Below are 12,023 nucleotides of genomic sequence, written 5' to 3'. Positions count from 1 at the left end.
GCCTCATGAGTCCTCACAAACAGCTCCAGCAAATCCACAAATAACTGTCACAATGGAAAATTCAATGCACTCTTTCTATTTTGTTTTTATTTTAAACTTTCTCAAATATATGACACTATCATACAGTTCTTTGTTCTAAAACAGCTCTTTTCCATCGGCTCTATGCCACTTAGTTCTGGTTTTCTATTTCTTCTCTGAATATTTTTTCTTTTTTAAAATTTTTTTAAAATGTACTTTATTTTTAGAGCAATTTTAAGTTTACAAAATAAATTGAAAGGAAGATACAGAGATTTTTCATATGCCCCTACCCCCACATAGTCACAGCTTCCCCCATTACCAGCATCTCCCATTGCAGTAGTACATTTGTTATAACTGATTAATTTACATTGACATACTACCAGCCAAAATCCATAGCTTATATTTAGGGTTCATTCTTGGTGCTGTACATTCTGTGGGTTTAGGCAATTCATAATGACATGAATTCACCATTTGAATGTCATACAGATCAATTTCACTGCTCTAAATATTTTTTCTTAGTCTCTTTATCTCAGTCTTCTTTTAACATTTATTGAAATTTGACGGTTTCCAAAAATTTGTCCTGACACTTTCTTTCTGTACTTCTGTTTACTCAAATATACTATTGTGCCTTTTAAAGAAGACAGATTAACTATTTTCTTACAGAACAGAAAATAATAGTCGGCTGTTTTGGGCACTACCATAGGTCTTCTGGGTTGCAGGTCCTCATCTCCTACTTCATGGTTGGCACATCACTGCCCCTGAATGAGTCTTTGCCATAAGGACTCACCTCTTCTTCCAGCTGTCTCCCTGTCACTGTTACCTATTTCAAAGAATGGCACAACTTTGCTTTAATCTGTATATTCAATCAAACACCAAAATTTTATTTGCTTACTACCTGTTGTAGTTATTACCTCTTGCTGTCACACGTACAGATTAGTTCAAACCTTCGTTATCTCTGGCAATATTTTATTCTTCAGCTTTATGTAATTCTAATCCAACTTCAGTGCTGTTGTCAGGATAAATGGTGATGCAAATCACATCTTGTAACATTAATTTAGCTTTTAACTCTTTACTGACTTAATTGATTATGCAAGGATGCCCAAAAAGCTTAGGATGGCAAACAATATCTTTACAATGCTTCCTGACTGCCATTCCCATATTATCATTGTGACTTCTCCAACCCCGTGCCAATCTCCATGTTTAATAATGCTGACTGACTTAATTACTCTTAATAAATCAATCAGGTTGTATCACCATGCTGTGTTTATTTTCTTAAATCATACTATTCCTCCTGTCTGAAAGTCCTCCCACTAGAATCTCCCCTTGTGGCTGGGCACTGTTGCTCACGCCTATAATCCCAGCACTTTGGGAGGCTGAGGTGGGTAGATCACCTGAGGTCAGGAGTTCAAAACCAGCCTGGCCAACATGGCGAAACCCTGTCTCTACTAAAAATACAAAAATTAGCCAGGCACAGTGGTGGTCGCCTGTAACCCCAGCTACTCGGGGGGCTGAGGCAGGAGAATTGTTTGAACTAGGGAGGCGGAGGTTGCAAAACAAAAACAAAAACAAAAACAATCTCCCCTCATTTGTTTGGCAAATATTTAACTATCTTTTGACACAGCTACATTGTCTCTTTCTATCTAAAATTCACCTGAGTTTAACTGTCGACCCAAGAAGAATTGAACACTGTTTTGAACACTGTTTGGAGCCCAGACTGCATTCATTTCAGATTCCTTATTATTTATAATAAGTTTATGATATTTATTTGCGTAGATTTTCCAGCTTATTTAACTGTTCTTAGTTAAGGAATGAGAAATTATATACCTTATTTACAGTTATAATTTTGATGACTTGCATAGTCACTGGCACTAAGCAGAAGCTACATAAATTTTGGATAAATTTCATAAAATTCGGAGAAGTTTTACTCACCAGAGTGGATTTCTTAGTAGAAACAAATCTCAGTTGATCCTGAGACTGAGCATCTTTGTTCTAGAATCAAGCTGTTATTTCAGTCCGTGAAATTTCCATGTAGGGAAAGGACTGAAATGCTTTTATATAGGACCAAACAGGATGTAACTGCCCAGGGACATTTAAATTTCCTATTAACTAAGTGGTATTTGAAATGAAGTCAGTGCTGTCCAGGCACTAGGGACAAATATCCTGTGCAGGGAAGTTGGTGTTTCAGATAAATACTATGAGTTCAAAGCAGGGGATTTCATGGACCTCTCCCTCAAGGAATTGCCTCAGTGGAAAGTAGTTAATTACTATCTTGGTTTAGCTAACTCTTGTAGTCAATGCATTTCAGGTTAAAAAATGAATATTATACATAACGTTTTCTGTAATGTAAGTTCACAGGTTTTTCTAGTAAAAACTATTTTTTCATTAATTAACAATTTCAGTTTAACCGGTCACCAATAAAATCATGCATGATTGCACTGGCCTTATGTTAAAAAAAAAAAAAAAAAAAAAAAAAAGAATAGTTAGTAATTGTTTAGTTACATAAACCCATACATAATAGTAGAATCAAATAATCTCAGAATAAAACCACTACTTAGAGAGCTAAACTTTCTTCAAACATAGTGCCTTTTCTAAAATAACTTGAAACTTATAATCCAGTCCTCATTTTAACAATCCGCTAGATGAACATGAATAATTTTTACTCAAAAGTGAATGAATTCCATTCTCAAATATGTGTGATTATGGAAAAGGCATTTTTAAATCGTGATAAGGACACAACATAAAATCTACCTTCTTAGCATTGAAAGAAATTTTTAAAAAACTTTTAGTATGAAAAATTTAATATATTATCTATTTTACTTGGCAAACATTTAAAAATAGCTCTAAGTTTCCCTGTATATATATGTGTGTGTATATATAATTTATATTATGTATATTATATACATATGAATTATATATATAAATATAAGAAACTGAATTGTAAATGTTGCAGATCAATAAACTTTATTTTGATCTCTAGTGGCAAATATAGTACCACATTAAGCACCACAATACGACAATGCAGTGTCTCAATAAGGATCACACGTTCTCATAAGGCTGTTTATGAACAATAAGAAAGACAATTAATGAATGATCAAAAAAATACTCTGAGGTTCTTTTCATTTTGAGGAAAGAATTTTCTATTTTAACATGGACTTTGATTGTGATCTGATCAATATTTTTGTAAAAGCTTTGGATACAGATAGTAGGTGGATTCAATATTATACATGGTGGTTAGTAGACAACTAGTACAAAAATTTCAACATACAACAATAATGAATAATTTAGAGAAAATTGTAGGATAGTTCAAATAGGATAAACTTTAATAAATTATTTTCCGTAGATAAAGTCACATTAAAGTTTGAGAGATGTGTGTTTTTCTTTGCTTTTTATTATTTTTTTAAGATTGGTTAAATCTAATTAATACATGCTAAGAGCATCCAATGACAATCAAAATAAACAGTTAAAGAAAAACCCTAAGTCATATATCAATTGATGAGTAATATTTTCACTTTACTCTCTTCAGCAGACCAAAACTGAATGAGTTGTTTCAGAATTAAATACGTTAAGAAAATTGTAGACAAATGGATATGTTAACAAACAAAAGCAATTGTCATTCATTCCAATTACTAGAAAGCTCAGAGTGACCTATATTTTCAATATTAAAAATGTTTGTCTTTTAAAAATAAATGTAAATGTATCTATGTTCCTAGAATCAATCTAGTAATAATGGTTATTAGTTATATTCAGATAGTTGTTTTCTCAACATAAACAATAATTTTCAAAACCTGCTCCTGATGAAACAGTAAACACCCTGGTATTAAGAAATATTTATTGGGGGCGGAGCAAGATGGCCGAATAGGAACAGCTCCAGTCTCCAACTCCCAGCGCGAGCGACACAGAAGACCGGTGATTTCTGCATTTTCAACTGAGGTACTGGGTTCATCTCACTGGGGAGTGCCAGACGATCGGTGCTGGTCAGCTGCTGCAGCCCGACCAGCGAGAGCTGAAGCAGGGCGAGGCATTGCCTTACCTGGAAAGCGCAAGGGGGAAGGGAATCCCTTTTCCTAGCCAGGGGAACTGAGACACACAACACCTGGAAAATCGGGTAACTCCCACCCCAATACTGCGCTTTAAGCAAACCAGCACACCAGGAGATCATATCCCACACCTGGCCGGGAGGGTCCCACACCCACGGAGCCTCCCTCATTGCTAGAACAGCAGTATGTGATCTACCGGCAAGGCAGCAGCGAGGCTGGGGGAGGGGCGCCCGCCATTGCTGAGGCTTAAGTAGGTAAACAAAGCTGCTGGGAAGCTCGAACTGGGTGGAGCTCACAGCAGCTCAAGGAAACCTGCCTGTCTCTGTAGACTCCACCTCTGGGGACAGGGCACAGTAAACAATAACAAACGCAGCAGCTCTGCAGACGCAAATGACTCTGTCTGACAGCTTTGAAGAGAGCAGTGGATCTCCCAACACGGAGGTTGAGATCTGAGAAGGGACAGACTCCCTGCTCAAGTGGGTCCCTGATCCCTGAGTAGCCTAACTGGGAGACATCCCCCACTAGGGGCAGTCTGACACCCCACACCTCACAGGGTGGAGTACACCCCTGAGAGGAAGCTTCCAAAGCAAGAATCAGACAGGTACACTCGCTGTTCAGAAATATACTATCTTCTGCAGCCTCTGCTGCTGATACCCAGGCAAACAGGGTCTGGAGTGGACCTCAAGCAATCTCCTACAGCTACAACCTACAGCTGAGGATCCTGACTGTTAGAAGGAAAGCTATCAAACAGGAAGGACACCTACACAAAAAACCCCATCAGTACATCACCATCATCAAAGACCAGAGGCAGATAAAACCACAAAGATGGGGAAAAAGCAGGGCAGAAAAGCTGGAAATTCAAAAAATAAGAGCGCATCTCCCCCGGCAAAGGAGCGCAGCTCATCGCCAGCAACGGATCAAAGCTGGACGGAGAATGACTTCGACGAGACGAGAGAAGAAGGCTTCAGTCCATCAAATTTCTCAGAGCTAAAGGAGGAATTACGTACCCAGCGCAAAGAAACTAAAAATCTTGAAAAAAAAGTGGAAGAATTGATGCCTAGAGTAATTAATGCAGAGAAGCTCACAAACGAAATGAAAGAGACGAAAACCATGGCACGAGAAATACGTGACAAATGCACAAGCTTCAGTAACCGACTCGATCAACTGGAAGAAAGAATGTCAGCGATTGAGGATCAAATGAATGAAATGAAGCGAGAAGAGAAACCAAAAGAAAAAAGAAGAAAAAGAAATGAACAAAGCCTGCAAGAAGTATGGGATTATGTAAAAAGACCAAATCTACGTCTGATTGGGGTACCTGAAAGTGAGGGGGAAAATGGAACCAAGTTGGAAAACACTCTGCAGGATATCATCCAGGAGAACTTCCCCAACCTAGTAGGGCAGGCCAACATTCAAATCCAGGAAATACAGAGAACGCCACAAAGATACTCCTCGAGAAGAGCAACTCCAAGACACATAATTGCCAGATTCACCAAAGTTGAAATGAAGGAAAAAATCTTAAGGGCAGCCAGAGAGAAAGGTTGGGTTACCCACAAAGGGAAGCCCATCAGACTAACAGCAGATCTCTCAGCAGAAACTCTTCAAGCCAGAAGAGAGTGGGGGCCAATATTCAACATTCTTAAAGAAAAGAATTTTAAACCCAGAATTTTATATCCAGCCAAACTAAGTTTCATAAGTGAAGGAGAAATAAAATCCTTTACAGATAAGCAAATGCTTAGAGATTTTGTCACCACTAGGCCTGCCTTACAAAAGACCCTGAAGGAAGCACTAAACATGGAAAGGAACAACCGATACCAGCCATTGCAAAAACATGCCAAAATGTAAAGACCATCAAGGCTAGGAAGAAACTGCATCAACTAACGAGCAAAATAACCAGTTAATATCATAATGGCAGGATCAAGTTCACACATAACAATCTTAACCTTAAATGTAAATGGACTAAATGCTCCAATTAAAAGACACAGACTGGCAAACTGGATAAAGAGTCAAGACCCATCAGTCTGCTGTATTTAGGAGACCCATCTCACACGCAGAGACATACATAGGCTCAAAATAGAGGGATGGAGGAAGATTTACCAAGCAAATGGAGAACAAAAAAGAGCAGGGGTTGCAATCCTAGTCTCTGATAAAACAGACTTTAAACCATCAAAGATCAAAAGAGACAAAGAAGGCCATTACATAATGGTAAAGGGATCAATTCAACAGGAAGAGCTAACTATCCTAAATATATATGCACCCAATACAGGAGCACCCAGATTCATAAAGCAAGTCCTTAGAGACTTACAAAGAGACTTAGACTCCCATACAATAATAATGGGAGACTTCAACACTCCACTGTCAACATTAGACAGATCAATGAGACAGAAAGTTAACAAGGATATCCAGGAATTGAACTCATCTCTGTAGCAAGCAGACCTAATAGACATCTATAGAACTCTCCACCCCAAATCAACAGAATATACATTCTTCTCAGCACCACATCATACTTACTCCAAAATTGACCACGTAATTGGAAGTAAAGCACTCCTCAGCAAATGTACAAGAACAGAAATTATAACAAACTGTCTCTCAGACCACAGTGCAATCAAATTAGAACTCAGGACTAAGAAACTCAATCAAAACCGCTCAACTACATGGAAACTGAACAACCTGCTCCTGAATGACTACTGGGTACATAACGAAATGAAGGCAGAAATAAAGATGTTCTTTGAAACCAATGAGAACAAAGATACAACATACCAGAATCTCTGGGACACATTTAAAGCAGTGTGTAGAGGGAAATTTATAGCACTAAATGCCCACAAGAGAAAGCAGGAAAGATCTAAAATTGACACTCTAACATCGCAATTAAAAGAACTAGAGAAGCAAGAGCAAACACATTCGAAAGCTAGCAGAAGGCAAGAAATAACTAAGATCAGAGCAGAACTGAAGGAGATAGAGACACAAAAAACCCTCCAAAAAATCACTGAATCCAGGAGTTGGTTTTTTGAAAAGATCAACAAAATTGACAGACCACTAGCAAGACTAATAAAGAAGAAAAGAGAGAAGAATCAAATCGACGCAATTAAAAATGATAAAGGGGATATCACCACCGACCCCACAGAAATACAAACTACCATCAGAGAATACTATAAACACCTCTACGCAAATAAACTGGAAAATCTAGAAGAAATGGATAATTTCCTGGACACTTACACTCTTCCAAGACTAAACCAGGAAGAAGTTGAATCCCTGAATAGACCAATAGCAGGCTCTGAAATTGAGGCAATAATTAATAGCCTACCAACCAAAAAAAGTCCAGGACCAGATGGATTCACAGCTGAATTCTACCAGAGGTACAAGGAGGAGCTGGTACCATTCCTTCTGAAACTATTCCAATCAATAGAAAAAGAGGGAATCCTCCCTAACTCATTTGATGAGGCCAACATCATCCTGATACCAAAGCCTGGCAGAGACACAACAAAAAAAGAGAATTTTAGACCAATATTCCTGATGAACATCGATGCAAAAATTCTCAATAAAATACTGGCAAACCGGATACAGCAGCACATCAAAAAGCTTATCCACCATGATCAAGTGGGCTTCATCCCTGGGATGCAAGTCTGGTTCAACATTCGCAAATCAATAAACATAATCCAGCATATAAACAGAACCAAAGACAAGAACCACATCATTATCTCAATAGATGCAGAAAAGGCTTTTGACAAAATTCAACAGCCCTTCATGCTAAAAACGCTCAATAAATTCGGTATTGATGGAACGTACCTCAAAATAATAAGAGCTATTTATGACAAACCCACAGCCAATATCATACTGAATGGGCAAAAACTGGAAAAATTCCCTTTGAAAACTGGCACAAGACAGGGATGCCCTCTCTCACCACTCCTATTCAACATAGTGTTGGAAGTTCTGGCTAGGGCAATCAGGCAAGAGAAAGAAATCAAGGGTATTCAGTTAGGAAAAGAAGAAGTCAAATTGTCCCTGTTTGCAGACGACATGATTGTATATTTAGAAAACCCCATTGTCTCAGCCCAAAATCTCCTTAAGCTGATCAGCAACTTCAGCAAAGTCTCAGGATACAAAATTAATGTGCAAAAATCACAAGCATTCTTATACACAAGTAACAGACAAACAGAGAGCCAAATCAGGAATGAACTTCCATTCACAATTGCTTCAAAGAGAATAAAATACCTAGGAATCCAACTTACAAGGGATGTAAAGGACCTCTTCAAGGAGAACTACAAACCACTGCTCAGTGAAATCAAAGAGGACACAAACAAATGGAAGAACATACCATGCTCATGGATAGGAAGAATCAATATCGTGAAAATGGCCATACTGCCCAAGGTCATTTATAGATTCAATGCTATCCCCATCAAGCTACCAATGAGCTTCTTCACAGAATTGGAAAAAACTGCTTTAAAGTTCATATGGAACCAAAAAAGAGCCCACATCTCCAAGACAATCCTAAGTCAAAAGAACAAAGCTGGAGGCATCACGCTACCTGACTTCAAACTATACTACAAGGCTACAGTAACCAAAACAGCATGGTACTGGTACCATAATAGAGATATAGACCAATGGAACAGAACAGAGTCCTCAGAAATAATACCACACATCTACAGCCATCTGATCTTTGACAAACCTGAGAGAAACAAGAAATGGGGAAAGGATTCCCTATTTAATAAATGGTGCTGGGAAAATTGGCTAGCCATAAGTAGAAAGCTGAAACTGGATCCTTTCCTTACTCCTTATACGAAAATTAATTCAAGATGGATTAGAGATTTAAATGTTAGACCTAATACCATAAAAATCCTAGAGGAAAACCTAGGTAGTACCATTCAGGACATAGGCATGGGCAAAGACTTCATGTCTAAAACACCAAAAGCAACGGCAGCAAAAGCCAAAATTGACAAATGGGATCTCATTAAACTAAAGAGCTTCTGCACAGCAAAAGAAACTACCCTCAGAGTGAACAGGCAACCTACAGAATGGGAGAAAATTTTTGCAATCTACTCATCTGACAAAGGGTTAATATCCAGAACCTACAAAGAACTCAAACAAATTTACAAGAAAAAAACAAACAACCCCATCAAAAAGTGGGCAAAGGATATGAACAGACATTTCTCAAAAGAAGACATTCATACAGCCAACAGACACATGAAAAAATGCTCATCATCACTGGCCATCAGAGAAATGCAAATCAAAACCACAATGAGATACCATCTCACACCAGTTAGAATGGCGATCATTCAAAAGTCAGGAAACAACAGGTGCTGGAGAGGATGTGGAGAAATAGGAACACTTTTACACTGTTGGTGGGATTGTAAACTAGTTCAACCATTATGGAAAACAGTATGGCGATTCCTCAAGGATCTAGAACTAGATGTACCATATGACCCAGCCTTCCCATTACTGGGTATATACCCAAAGGATTATAAATTATGCTGCTATAAAGACACATGCACACGTATGTTTATTGCAGCACTATTCACAATAGCAAAGACTTGGAATCAACCCAAATGTCCATCAGTGACAGATTGGATTAAGAAAATGTGGCACATATACACCATGGAATACTATGCAGCCATAAAAAAGGATGAGTTTGTGTCCTTTGTAGGGACATGGATGCAGCTGAAAACCATCATTCTCAGCAAACTATCACAAGAACAGAAAACCAAACACCGCATGTTCTCACTCATAGGCGGGAACTGAACAATGAGATCACTTGGACTCGGGAAGGGGAACATCACACACCGGGGCCTATCATGGGGAGGGGGGAGGGGGGAGGGATTGCATTGGGAGTTATACCTGATGTAAATGACGAGTTGATGGGTGCAGCACACCAACATGGCACAAGTATACATATGTAGCAAACCTGCACGTTGTGCACATGTACCCTACAACTTGAAGTTTAATAATAATAAATAAATTAAAAAAAAAAAAGAAATATTTATTTATTTATTTATTTTTAAAGCAAGGGTTTGAATCCCTTACAAAAGTTCTGTGTAGATCTTTTTGAATTCAGTGAAAAAATCTAATTTCGATATTGTCATAAAATTCTTTCTTTTTTTTTTTCCATCTACACTTTCAATGTCCATCTCCTGTGTCTACACCTTTAATATTCTGACTCGTAATTCAAGCCATGAAGATGTGTTTCCACAACTCCTCCAGGATAAAAGAAAGCCCATATTAATTTATGTTAGTAACAATAACATTGGACAGTCTGAAGCTGCTTATGTGGCTTATATAAAAGGGGTTTTCCACTAGAAGCTTAACTCAGGCAGGGCGAGATGGCTCATGCCTGCAATCCCAACACTTTGAGAGGCCAAGGCAGGTAGATCACTAGAGCTCATGAATTCAAGACCATCCTGGGCAGCATGGTGAGACCCTGTCTCCACAAAAAATACAAAAATTAATTTATCTATTATTTTATATTTTCTATTTTATTAATTTCTATTATTAAATATTTTCATTATTTCCTGGCTTCTACTGACATGGATTTATTTTTCTTTTTTTCCCTAGCTTTTCAAAATCTTCTATCCAGACCACAAAAAATTTTCTCCATATCTGCAATAAGACTGTTTTGCTATCTTATTTATGCGTTTACCGGAGTAGTGCATTTAAATTTTTTTCTATAACTTTTCTTTGCATTCACAACTTGGCTAACTGGTGCAAAAGCCCTTGCTTCTGGCCTGTCTTGGTTTTGACAGGCCTTCTTCACTAAGCTTAATCATTCCTAGCTTTTGATTTAAATAAGAGACATGTGACTCTTTCACTTGAATACTTAAAGGCCATTGTAGGATTATCAATTGGTCTCATTTCAATATTGTTGTGTCTTACAAAATAGAAAGGCCTGAAGAGAGGGAGAGATGAGTGGGTGGAGCAATCAAAACATACATCATTTATCAATTAAGTTCACTGACTTATATGGGCAGTTTGTGGTTCCCTAAAACAATTACAATAGTAACGTCAAAGATCACTAATCACACATTATCATAACAGATACAATAATAATGAAAAAGTTTGAAATATTGTGAGAATTACCAAAATGTCACATAGAGATATGAAGGGGGCATATGCCATTGGAAAAATGGTATTGATAGATTTGCTCATTGCAAGGTTGCCACAAACCTTCAGGTGCAATAAAGTGAAGCATAATAAAATGAGATAGGCCTGTATTTGGTCGAACATCATTCTGGGTGTGTTTGCAGAGGCGGCTCCTCTCTGCAGGCAGGTCCCCATTGACTTCCCAACTCTCAGCAGAGAGGATAGCTACTGTCTGCAGCTGGTCATCCCGTCATCTCTCAGTTGTCCTCTACCATGCTATTGCTGATCCTGGGACTTTCATTGACCTCAGAGGGGAGGAAGTGCATGTGGATTGGTCCATCCGTGGCCATGGGTGGGCAGAAAAAGGCACCACAAGACCCCACTCCAGTCCACCGGTGTGGCAGCCTGACCCCCAGCCTTCAGACTCTTCCTGGCCTGAGGATGGGGCCTTACAGGGACCCGCTCCCTTCCACCGAGGAGCCAGTCTGCCTCCTGACGCCTTCCATGGTGCACAGGCTGCTTGTGCCAAGGGGCACCTGCAGGCCAACGCTTCCCCCTCATCCAGTCTTGTCTGGCCCAACATCCAGAGGGGGCTGAGGTGGCAGGGCTCGATCATGCGTATACCCGGCAGGGTTATGGCAGTGCCTGGGCTCAGCTCCACCTACTCCTAGGTTGGATCAGGTGCAGAGAGTGGAGAGAGACCAGGCAGTAGGAGCAGGCACTTCCGAGCCTGCAATGGCAAAGGGGGCCTTCCGGGCTCTCAAGAGCACACAGAGGCCCGGGTCTACCGTCCGGATTTGGACAGCTGCAGCTGTGCCTGGGGGTGCGGGGCTCCTGCCTGCTCCCAGCCCTCAAGAGCACACGGAGGCCCAAATCTACAACCCTGATGTCGGTGGCTGC

The sequence above is a fragment of the Chlorocebus sabaeus genome, chromosome 17, assembly GCF_047675955.1.
Source record: "Chlorocebus sabaeus isolate Y175 chromosome 17, mChlSab1.0.hap1, whole genome shotgun sequence".
Lineage (NCBI taxonomy): Eukaryota > Metazoa > Chordata > Mammalia > Primates > Cercopithecidae > Chlorocebus > Chlorocebus sabaeus.
The sequence above is the reverse complement of the archived record's forward strand: the minus strand, read 5'-3'. Positions refer to the sequence as shown.